This window comes from Anomalospiza imberbis, chromosome 1 (genome assembly GCF_031753505.1).
Source record: "Anomalospiza imberbis isolate Cuckoo-Finch-1a 21T00152 chromosome 1, ASM3175350v1, whole genome shotgun sequence".
Classification (NCBI taxonomy): Eukaryota; Metazoa; Chordata; class Aves; order Passeriformes; family Viduidae; genus Anomalospiza; species Anomalospiza imberbis.
This window is the reverse complement of record NC_089681.1, coordinates 33189759-33203118: the sequence shown is the minus strand read 5'-3', so window position 1 is coordinate 33203118 and position 13360 is coordinate 33189759.

Below are 13360 nucleotides of genomic sequence, written 5' to 3'. Positions count from 1 at the left end.
GAAATAAAATCCAGGGGACAAAAAAATCTGTATTGCCTACAGGGAAGCCCCTTGTTCAGGACCAAAGGCACAAGGTTGCTATAAAGGAAATGCAGATAGAATACCTCTGTCAAAAAAAAAAGCAACAAAGAAGAGTCTGGCTATTTATTCAGACCAGAGGTAGCCCAGAATATTGTAAGCTAGTGTGGCATTGCTATGAGGACCAGGCTGGTGGACATCCTCAGCGCCATGCAATTTCTGTCAAGTGTGCTTGCAATAATTTCCATAACACCAGTTGCAATGGGAACAGACGGGTTGGTTGCACAGAGGTTACTTGGAGTACCTATCATAGTAACAGGATACCAGTCCAGCCTGATATAGTAACAAGCACACAGTAATTAGTCTGGGTGTGAAAAAGCAGCCCTGCCAGAGTTGTATATCTTGACTATAAATAGGTGGGCACATGGACTTCTAGTACTTATTGAAGACATTTTACCTCTCCTGCTTTGGATTAAAACCATTAAGTTTAGAAAAAGCCACCAGCAGCTCAGTCAGACAAGGATTTTTGATTCCAGAGACAACAAGAGCTTCAAAGTGGGAAGCAGGAAATTTAATTGCTGCTTCTTTTCTCCTAGCCCTTCCTGTTGAACAATTTGTCATATCTGATTGAGGCTGGCTGATTTTATAGTGTAGATGACAGGTCTAGGCAGGCAGCGCTGCTTGTACAGTAGGACCAGGAGGAAAGCCCAGGTAAATCTGTGCCAGCTCATGAAGTTAAAACAGTTTTGCATATGAAAAGGAAACCATAACTAATTAACACCAGGCAGGTGGTCTAGCTGGAAAACTAAAATCCAAACTAGGTCACAAGGGAATATGGGACTTGGCAGATGAAACTGTAACTGAAATCATCTCCGAAGACCAGCCAAGTGAGAGCAGAGCCAACTACCCTGATGAAAAAATATGCCTGTGCTAGTCATTTCTGGGAAAAACAAGCCAAGGACAAATGACTGCAGCTCTCAGAATAAGCATGATTACATTCAGTCTTCAGGGCTTTGTTTCTAAATGAGTTTTTTGTTAAATGCTAATCTTATTTGGTCAGATTCACAGTGAGATCAAAATCAGTTTTCATGGTGCTTTAAGAGAATCAGCAGGGAAGATGATTGGTGGTATCAAGTATTAAAACAAAGGGAAGGGTGTGAAAATTTATGTCAAATTTTGGTGGGACTTGGAGGAAGCAATAGACCCTGCTGAGTTATGAAAGCAAAAGCAGATATCGGCAAAATAAAGAGCTGGCTATGTATCAACTACAGTATCAGGAACTGTAACCAGAATAGTGGGAGAAGGTTTTGTTTGGAGGAAAGAAATGGAGAAAGTGAGATTTGTGAGGTGAAAGATTCTGTTCTTTCACTGAAAGGAATGACTGAACAAATACAAACACTGTGTCTTAAAAGTTACCATGAGTAGTGTATGGACTTTGGGAAACTGAACACCCAGATCACATATTCAATTGGTGGCCCTTAGGGAAACCGGAATTATTCCGTCCCCTTAAATTCCTGAAATGTAATCCTATGACATACCTAAATGTTAAAGCAGACTGATGGAGACTTACCCACAAGCTAAAGAAATAGGTGATAGATTTGGACTTTTAAAAGCTTATGGGAGTTTGCAAATGTGTAAGGTAACAATCTGTACAAAGTCCCAGCTATTCCTGCTGCTGCAGGTAGATTATTCCACTCAACTCACTGTACCTGTGGTCAGAATATGTCTAGTTCTCCATGTGAAAATCTGGAGCTCTGCATTTAAAACACACAAAAAATACAGCCTGTAAGATCTATTGACTGTATTTCAATTGCGTTCCTTGGCAAGCAATTCAGTGAAAAGCTAATTGTAATCAGCAAGCAGAAGTAGCTCTTTAGCTTTAATCAGCCTCATGGTACCATTTATACCTCCTACTATAAACACTATTATGGTAATTCTATAACAATTCTCATTCATGCTTCACTAGGATCATGATTGTTCTATTTTCACAGCAACGCTCACATGTAGTCACTTATATATACATATATATATATATATATATATATATATATATATATATAACATTATACATATGCCTAAAATACAGAGGCCCAAGTTCTTACTTGGTCAATAACAGTGTAAACTACTGCTGCCAGGTAAAGCCCAGACTCTTGCATGAAATCCCTGCCTTTCAAATATTTTTTCAGCCATATTTTAGTATGTACAAGGCAAGGAACAAACTACTAAGGGATCACAGTTTGCTTGTAAAGAAAGTCTGGGACATGGAATGATGCATTCTGCCAGATCAAACTAGAGTACTTGAAGACTTAACTGTCCTCATTTCTCCATTGCCAGCTCACTGGACCTTCTCCGAGCCCTCAGCTCCACCCTATGCAGGCCACCCAGAGTAAAAGAGCCCAGATAAACTTCCAAACTCATCAACGTGGTTGATGCACTAACCCTGCACTGAAGTAGATTAGGAAAAATTTCCCATGCTTACTGCTAAGACTGTGTTGGCATAGCAAACATCTGTCAGGGTGAGTAACATCTTCTGGTGCCACAAGGTTTGCAAGGTAAATGTGTCATGTATAAGAGAAATGAGCCCAAACATAAAAACTAGTTCTTCCATTAGGAAGATGGAAAAGATAAGTGATTTGTCACAAAAGGCTTAGGAAACTATTTCATCTAGAACACAGCAGCATAGAAGGGAAAAAAAGTTAAGACTAGGAGGACATAAAAAGGACAGAGTTGATACCAGAAGTTAGAGTGGCAGCACGACAATGTATTTTATAGCTCTTAGTGCATGAGAAGAGATGTCAAGCCTCTGCATCAGACTGGGAATAGACCATGCAGGAGCTAGAATCCATTTCACCAAGACAAAGGGGAAGTTTAATCCCCCTTTCATATCATGTCCTCACTAATTAACTGCTCCCAAGACATTGCCCTGCTAACTTCTTTTCTTGTGTCCCTCCAAAAGTCTTCAGTTCATAAAAAATAAGCAATTAAAAAAACTAAAAAAAGACAAGTCTGGCTACTGAGCAGCCAGAATCTCTTTTCTTTACACGTTCTACTTTAAGCAGTACACTGTCCTTCCAAAAGGCAAGAATATTCTCTGAATGAGAGCTAAACCAGCTGAATACCATTGTTTAAAAGCTTTGTACCATCATTGACCTGCTTCAGTAAGCTGTCTGCTCAAATCATTTGGGAGTCTTCTATAGTTTGTGCACAGAAGAATGATGGACTAATTGATACAGTCATCATAATCTCTAGAGAAACACTTATTGTCTTAAGGGAAACATTTGAAACTGTAAGAACCTTTATTACTTATATTAAAATTATTCTCTTGGACAATTATCATATTGACTTGGGCTATGTAGACTTGGGCATTAAGTTGAAACCAAGCTATTAAGAAACCACCCTGAGGTGATTTTTTGTAAAACTTTTAATTATTGAGTTAAATAAAACATCAGTTGTCTTTTAATGAAATCTGTCACTGCATTCAGCCTTCCCCTTGGGTTTATGAGGTGTGCTCAAATGAACACTCAGAGACAGCTCTGTTATTATAATTTTTATATTTATAGTGCCAGATAAGAGCTTGTTGTAGTCTAGAGAGGGACAGATTGTAGTCTAAATATGCTTGGACTACTCAGCAATGCAAATTAATATCACAGGAAAAGAGGCTTTAGGAGAATGAAATAGAAGAAGGTTGGTGTTTGGCTCCCATAGAGCAAAGCTGATAGTCTGTATTGCAAACTCACTGCATGGCTACAGGAAAAGGCAGGCGCTGTAATAAGAACGTCAAGTGTTCAGCCTGGGTCACCTGGGCAAACCCTGTTCCCGGATCAATTGCAGGCAGGTGCCAGACCTGGAATACTCCCAGACTACAGGAAAGGAATGCCCAGGGCTAGACTATTCCTCTGCCAGGATGCAACTGCTGTTCATATGGCAGTGAGCCCAGGCATACTGAGAATCCCATTATGGCTTTGTTGTGCATGCAGTCCAAGGGAAGACAAAATGGCCTGGGAATCACATTATGGAACTTCATGAGATTTGCCTTAGATGCTCCCATCCCTGTCAGGGCACATGTTGACTGCACATGTTCAGGGCCCTGACCGCTGTCAGTGACAAAGGCAGCACTGGAGACAGCCCCTGCTTTATGAAGCAGGAGTGGTCCTTGGCAGAAGAAGAGCTTCACTGTCATAAAGCATCTTTGTCTTTACCTACCAGCAGAGTGACTGGATAACATCTTTGTTATCAGAGTGCTGCAAAGTGTTTTGTAAGCACTAAAAGTGAAGACAATGGGTATCCTGCTAGGGAAGCAATATAGGATTAGAAGATACATGGGCTACTGCTGGACTTGGCCCAAGGCACACTTTGGCTGAAATCAGAGTCATCCCATTGGCCTCCTTGGGATTTGGATAATGCCAATTTGGCTCCCTGACCACCAGGCACAGTTTGTACTGTTCTTGCAGACTATGCTGTTACCCTTTTCAGCTTGATTAGCTATGCAAAAAAATTGGAGGCTTGAAGGTTATTCTCTTTAAGAGGAGAAATTGATGATGGAGTCAGATAACTTGCATGCAGTTCTCTCTGGCTGCAAGCCCTGTGTTCCTAAACCCAGGTAATATTAAGCAGTGGGAGACAACTTTGGTTTTGGCCAAACACATAAACGCTCTTGAGGATGATCTTACACCCCTTTGAGTAGACTCACAGGTTTGTGTTCTATTTTGAGAGGCTGCTATCATTTCTTTTACAGACTTCCATAGAAGAATTTCATAGATCTTTTTCCAGCCTTTTTGAAGGAAGGATGGCAGCTTAGTCCACTTCCTTCAGTGAATTCATGCCCACCTCATTTCAGTCTGCCTGTTTCACTGTAGCAGTTCCTCACAACACGTGATTTTCTCTCTCTTTTGCTCTTCCATTTGGTATCAAATTTTCTGCACATTTTGTGTATTTTATGCACAATGAAAATCAATAAAACAGATTGAACAATGAAATGTTAATGAATAACAACTGAGAGGCTGCAGCTGTTTTATTTTAAGATGCTTTTAATCACCATTACCATAGCAAACAACATGCTTTTCAGCGACAACGGTTACCAGGACAGACATACTGTCCTCATCACTAATGATAAATCACTGAAAGACCTACTCAGCTGCAGCATTGCTGTGAATGATCTGAGTCTATTGGTTGAAGCTCCTACACCAAAATCTAGGAGTCTCTCTGCAGCATCACTTTCAAACACTCAGATCTATGGAATTGTTCCATGAAGTGACTGAAGCAGTGCAGCTCGTGCTCTTTCCATCTTTGCTTGTCTGCTTAGGGACACAGGGAAAAGTTAAGGCAAACCAGCTCAAGGTGGGAAGTACTGCACATAAATTACAGCATGCTAATCCCTTCCACAGATGCTCTCATTTAGGTGTAAAATGGTTTAAGGTTATTGAAGTTCCATGCCACTGGGATTTATTTACATTTCCTGTAGGAGGCTGTGGTTTGATGTTACAAAATGGACAACAGTGATACCAGCTTAAGGGAAATTTCCCCAGTTACAAAAGAAACAACAAAAATCCCCAAAAGACCCAAAGCAAAATGTGGTCCAAAGTATTTTTAACTGATTTTGCAAACAGATTAGTTCACCAAACTTATGCACAATGAAATTACACAAATAGCATGCTAGAAGCTTTCCTTTTCTTTCTGATGAAGTTTGTTCTAGAAAAACTGAGGTTTTATGTCCATGTTTTACTGTTAGCAGTTAAGGATAGTCCCATTGTAATCAATTTTGTTCAGTTCTGCCCTACTACCTAGCACAGTAATTGCAAGTGATTTCAAATAACTGTCTTAATTAGCTAAATATGTACATGCATAGTTAAGGCAGAAACACGAGAATGTCTATTCAAAATTTTCTCTCATCATCCTGTACTTCTGCTAATCCTTTAAGTATTTGCACAGTTGCCATGAAGCCTAACACAGAATTAGTGAATAATATGAAGTCAGTGAATTCTCTCTGGTTTCTGAGGTACAATCCAAGAAGAATAAAGCTCATCTCACTGAGATTGGTGCATTTGGTCAGTGGGTACTCTGGTCAGGTAAACAGAAAATACCTGGGATTACAAGTGTCTGAAAGCAATCTTCTAGCTCTGAGGCCTATCTGGAGATAGGAAAGTTAGGACCAGAAAGAGAAGACTTGGAACCAGAGTGTAAATGAATGTGTACGAAATGGAAGGAAAGAGTGTGAGACCATTTTTGAGTTGTAATACTTAAAATCCCTCTAGGAGCTCCAGGAATTGGGCCAGGATTTGGCAATCTTAGGAATTAGACCTAGAAGTGATCTCCTGACATGGAGATGGACTGAAGCTTCTTCCTGCAGTAGGAAAAACCTCAGTAGCTCTACAAAAATGCAGCAGGAACTACTGAGTGGTACTGCCCAACCAAGTAAGAGACAATGATCTTTATTCTGCACTTTTCTGTGGTTGGACATACTGGATAGATACTGGCAGATCTGCTGTGGAGGTACCTGGGACAATTCAGAAATATCAATACCCATTTCTAATGAATGAGTCAATGCAATTCCAGTGTCCCTTAAAGTGTTTGAAACTCTTTAAAAATTTACTTTCACTAAACCTATTGTCTATTTAGGATTACATCAACATTAGTCAGTAGCATTCTTTGAATAATAAACTAGAGTCCAGCTCCCTGGCAAAACTCACCTTGATCTGTATTATCATTTAGACCGCACCTGAAAACCTCATTAATTTAAATAAGCAATAGAGACGGAAATAAAATTCCATTCATGCTTAATTCTCCAGTGTGGTTTTGAAAAATCTTTCTTCTTTAGCCAGTCTTATGTTACATGCTGGATGGTCTTTGCTTTGACCACCTCATAAAAAAAGGCTCATAAATACTTTCATGTGTTATTTAAACTAGCGGTACTCCCTGAGGCACCATGCTTTTATTTTTAAAAATCCTTTGTGTATTCCTAAAGCATTTCTAAACCAGTAGCAGAGGTAAATGTGTATTTTAACCCAGGCAAGTCATGTTCTGTCAATATCAGAACACAAATTTTCTTACTCCATGTTGATAAGAATAAAACATTTTTAGCAACTTCCACTTCATTTATGTGATTCCCTCCTAAAAGTCACCAATTTCTGATTAAGAGTGTAAATAGCTGAAATTATTTTTTTTTTACTAGATGCTTTCCAGAATAGAAAATGAACTCCTAGTATGCTATAAGCAACATACTGAGAGTGTCTCCCTTTCTGCTTGGGAATGCTTTGAAAGAAGGAAGGAGGTATAAAAGCAGCACCTGGGAGAGCTTGCCTGGAGAAGAGGTCATTAGTACAGGTGTGGGGGAAGTGACTGTAGGCATGTGGAGCAGGTGGGGAGATGGGAATGCAAAGTATCACCTGGCATAAGAGAGGTTTTGTCTTCCCTAATTGACAACTATGGATAGCAGTAGAATTAAGTTCTACTGTGAGCAACAATAAATATACAACAATATTGATGGAATATCACATTTTAAAAAATCAAATGTGAAGTAGGATTTAAACCAAAAATATTAGAAATTACACAGGCAAAATAGGCATCAGGCGACTGGATATACCTAGATATTCCAGAAAAGCTAGAATGATTCTTCCACATTCCAGTTCTGCTCCCAATTTATCTTTCAACAGGCAAGGAAAACCCCTAAAAAAGTCTTTTTGGCTCACAGTCTGAGCATATTCTTCTTGGCAATTTATAACCTGCGAGCTTCTTTGTATTATCCTAAATTAGGACAGGAATGACATCATCCTGAGGGAGACAGGTATTGCCATCCCAACCTCCTTAAAAGACCCAGGCTGTAGTGCCCCCACAAATATACTGACAATAAAATCAAGAGAGAGATGATTTCTAGATCTTTTCCTTAGATTCTGCTGTTGTGCTGGTGCATTGGGTTTACATGGCAGGTAGAGGAGGGGGCTACAGGAGTGCCTTCCGTGAGAAGCTGCCAGAAGGCTCCCCAACATCTGGCAGAGCCAATGCCAAATGGTTCCAGGATGGATGTGTTGCTGACCTGAGCTGAGTCAATGAGAGATGGTGGTAATGCCTCTGCAGTAACATATTTAAGAAGAAAGAAAAGTTATTGTGCAGATGTACCTGTGCTCAGGGAAGAAAGGAGTGAGAATGTGTGAGAGAAGCAGCTCTGCAGATACCAAGGTCAGTGCAAAAGGAGGGGCAGGAGGTGCTCCAGGCACCAGATCTGGGATTCCTCTGCAGCCTGTGGTGAAGACCATGGTGAAGCAGCTCTGCCCCTGCAGCCCATGGAGGTCCATGGGGGATCAGATATTCACTTGCAGCCCACACCAGAGCAGCTGGATGCTCAAAAGAAGGCTGTGATGCCATAGCAGGCCCACACTGGAGCAGGCACCTGGCAGTGACTTGCAAACCTTTGGAGAGAGGAACCAATGCTGGAGAAAATTTCCTGGTAGGACTTGTGCCCTGCAAACCTTTGGAGAGAGGAACCAATGCTGGAGAAAATTTCCTGGTAGGACTTGTGACCCTGTAGAGGACCCACACTGTAGCAACCTGTTCTTTATGGACTGCATCCTGTGGGAAAGGACCCACATTGGAACAGTTCATGGAGACCTGTTGCCTGTGGGATGGACTCACGCTGGAGAAGTTAATGAAGAACAGTTTCCTCTGGGAGGGACCCCACTCTGGAGCAGGGGAAGGACTCTTATCCCTGAGCAGCAGCAGCAGAAACAATGTGTGATGAACTGACCGTGACCCCTGTTCCCCATCTCGAGAAGGCAAAGCCCAGGAAGAATTCTGATTGGTAATAAATTCAATTAATATCCACAAGTTGTGCCGGTTTTGCCCATGATGGTAATTAGTGAGTGATCTTTCCTTGTCCTCATCTCAACTCATGAATATTTTGTAATATTTTCTCTCTCCTGTTGTGGAGGGGAGTGGTAGACTGTGTTTGATGGGCACCTGGCATCTGGCTGGGATCAACCTGCCACAGCTGGAATCTCCTTGGACATATGAAGATCAGCTGGTACAAGGAATAACCTTTTTTTCATGGAATTCATGTCAGTGTCTGTCAGGTCTTTAAAGGTTCACATTTCTTTAATGGATGAATTCATATTTTAAGTTTTTCAGGAAAACCTGCCAAGCACTAATTCTTGCTGAGAGGCATCACTAAGATTCATTTACAACTTTAAAAGTAGCCTACCTGCTACAGACCATATTTTAGAATAAATATCACAGAAGAGTGTTCACATACTCTTTTTAACAGATGTTTAATCAAATGCTCATATTTGTCAAGACTTCATTTCATTTATCCTCACAGTTTTTTAAAAAAACAGACACTGAGGAAAACAAAATAAACTCCCCTGATCCTTGTCCAGACATCTCAATTACTGGGTAGCCTATTAGGCTTAAAAAAGAGGAAGAAAAATAGGTTTATGAAGAGCTGAGAATTCCATTTAATAAGGGAGGGAGACAAGTGCATTAGAACTGGTCTAATAATACTGGATTTGAAGCAGCTTTTTCTGTAAAACTGTTTCTTCCTCCCTCCTCCACATTCAGACAAACTCTCCTCCTCCCTCCTTCAGACAAAAGCAAACCTTTCACAACACCTTTACCATTCAGCTGGCACAGTAGATCTAGGATTCAATTCCAGTTCAGATGTGAAAGGCTGCTGGACAGTAATTATCTGTTACACACCATGACAGTAGGCAACATGGGAGCCATGGTCAGGAGCAGAAGTGGACTTAGGAGCTTTACTTGTAAGAAGTTTTCTCCTCCAGACATGTTACCAAATTCAACAAGACGTGAGGTTCCTCCTTCCCTGCAGAGCCACCAGCTTTAAATTTAGACGGGTGGGAGAATAGGAAATGTCATCGCCGTATATTTTTCTTGTGTACTCACCAAGGATGACAATTTTCCCTACCTCTTATTGCACTCTATGCATCATTTGGAAAGCCAGAGTTAGGCCACAGTGGTACCCTCTAAAGGGACACAGAAATTCACCAGGAGAAGGAGAAGTGGGACTGTCTAAAACATCAAGTCTGTTTGACCCACTGGGATCTGTAGGGAGTAAAAAAAAAAAAAACAACAAACAATTGAAATAGAAATAATGCTACAAACTAAAATGAAAATGTTCATACAATTAAATATGGACAGCACCAAAGCCATTTGACCTTTTTGTGTGTTGGAGAAATACACAATACATCACATCTGTAATATTCCCATTGCCCCAACACTGGTATGATTTCCTTACTAAGAGGTAAGAAACATCAGATAGAGTAAACAAGTCACGTACCTCGCATGACATGGGGAAATCAGAGGGTACAATCTGGCTGTCCTCGATACTGGAGTTGTACTTGCACTCCTTCCAATACATTGCTGTTGACCCACAAAATACCAGCTCAAACTGGAAAATGTATTTCCATGAGATGCATTGGAGCACAACAGTTGACAAGGATAAGGACTTTTTTCCTCCTGGCTATATATACACTTTACTTTCCTAGGCAGCATCCGGGGGATGCACATGCTGTACAACTCTGCATGGGGCTCAGTATTTAAGCTCTGGTGCTGAATGGGCTCCGTTGTCCCTGCAAGAGCAGCAAAGGTTTAAGTGAAGATCCCCAGTTCAGAGGAGGGTCATACATGGCTGTGCTGCCATCACATAAGCTTGGCTGCTCCTGCCATGGAGCACTGCTTGCTCTTCTTTCCAGGGGATTGGTTAACCCCTAGCCAAATTATGACAAGATATTTCAGCTAACATGCACTCTGAAATGAACCACAGATGCTGGCATGGCATGGAACGTGCTCTCTAAGCCAAAGAACATCACCTAGCCTGGCTGATGCTTTCTCCCAGACTGTTGCCTGTCTTTTAGTTTCTGAGAGACAAGTAATGATTGATGTTTTCCTATCAGTTATGTTATTCAACCTGCTTTTTAGCCTAGCCTAGCTTGGCCTAGCCTTTTATTTTTAAAGATCCAGAATGGTTGTTATACACCATGCATCCTAAACTGCTCTTAAATGAAGGAATAGTAGAATGCTTGCAGACTGATGCAGACAACATTTGGCAAGCATAAATGCTGTGGCAAACTAGCAGACACCACAAGTTAGGTTTGTGGGCAGAGGTTTTTACCATTACCCTATCTGTTTTTTGGGTCTTTGGTGTTTCGCAGTTGTCCTGATTAGTGTTACTAAAGTGTGGTTCTTTTAGATTTACTGTCTGTGCTACAGACCTGAAGATTTGGGGAGTTCTGGCAGAACTGAACATCAGTGCTGGTGGATAAATAAAACAACACAGTGCACAGATTCAACTGTTGGCTGTGTTGCTTCAAATCATAGAAGTGTCTTTCACTTGTATTTGTTTGCCTTCCTCTTTGAAGCAAAGAAAACTAAAAACCACTGTAGATTTATAAGAATATATAAGGATATCAGAGTTGTTTGGAGTCTGACAGCTATGGCTCCATAGTTTATTTTTTAATAGGCTATATCACTAACATCACAGTTAATATATGTTTTGGAGAATTGATTATTAATTTTATTTATAAACTCAATGAGTTGTTTCTTCCTGGCATTGTATCTGTAGACAGGCTTAAATTTTGCATGCTGTTGTTAAGAAGTACTGTAATGAGTTTGAAACAAAACCTTTCTTCTATCTATAGACATAAATACATTATATTCTGTTTATTTTATGCAGGCTGCCTTTTGGAATCACTGAACATAAAGACAAAACAGAAAATTCTCCTTCAAGTGAATACATAAAATAAATGAGACATGAGGACCTGACATATGACTCAGTGACTTGATTCAAATTTAATTAATAGGAATCCAGCCTGTGTAAAAGAGATAATATGCCAAGACAACATGACATAGCTCTGCTATTTCATGTTCCTGCAGCATTACTACAACAACTGTGAACACAGGGAATTACTGTTACATAATACCAAAAGACCATGGTCAATGGAGTTGAGGCATGGACTCTGCAGACATATGAAGTAGGGCTGTACATGGAATAGTTTGAGCCCAGCTGTGGCAGACCAGGCCCTGCATACCTGGTGTTGAGACTGTTAATGAGCAAGATGGGCACAGAACCACCTGCTTCTGCTCGGTGCTCCATTCATGGTGTCACCTGACTGGTATAACAGAAAAGCAGGTGATGGTGGCTAAAATACTAATTTCTGCATAAACATGGAATCAAAACAGAGTATCTGATGATGGGTGGGCAGGACACATGGTGGCACTGGGTGCATTTGGGAACTCTGTATATTCACACTGACACTGACCACAATTAATGCTGGAAGTGAAATCCAAGTGACAGGGAATGAAGCACACAGGTTAGAGGCCTGGGGAACGCTTGTTACATGTGTTTCAGCATGTTCATGTGCCAGTTCTAATGCCTAGAGAGGCTACCTGGAACCAAGGCTAGACAGAGTTAGAGGAATAAAGTAGGTAATTATTAAAAAGCCTTCAAAGGATACACCTTGGGCATTACAAGAACCCAGCCATTGTTCTGCCCAAGATGGGCCCGAGATGGATGACCGGTCACGAGTTTTCAAAATTTTATAAGTTTTGGTCCATTTACATATTGGGATTAATTGCCCAATTACAGCTTCAGGTTATGAAGTCCCATCCTCCCAGATTGCTCTCCTCAATTCACTGTTTATACTTTTTGGGCCCAAAGCTGCAACAATGTCCTTGGTTCTCATGCTGGAAAAGGATGATTTTGTCTAACTAGACTGTGAAGAGACCTTGCTAACACTTTCCATGAAGTTCAGAGTCAGACTCTAAAGCAGTACAGAATCTGAAAAATATTAAAGCTAAAACTTAAGGCATCAGTTCCACCACAAGAATGCTGCATCTTTCCTAGCTTTTCTCTCTTACTTACCCTCTTGAAGATTAAAAGTAATATAATTTGGTTATTTAGGTGGATTAGTAAACCTAAAGGCCAAAATTCAAATCTCAATCTCTCTACCAAATTGTTGAAATAATGGGATTTGACCTCAGACTGCAGCTGTCCCTCATTTTGATTCAAAGTATGTTTGAAGGGGGTACACTTTCCATTTCCATTTAGAACGGAGTTGATTAAATTATTTTTTTCCATTTATGAGAGCCAAAATCTCCCCATACTTTAGACTTCTGAATGAACAGAATGTCAACTCACAAGTCTAAGGAAGTGTAATTAACAGACTGATTTGAAGGCAGCATTCTTAGCTCATATTCAGATTCATGTTACACAATGATGCATTTACAATGGTCTATTCTTCTTTTACATAACAATTAGGTCATAATTTCAAATGCGATTTTTATTTCTACAAAATTGCTGGCAATTAGTTTGTCATCTGGATAGTAAAACCATCTGTCC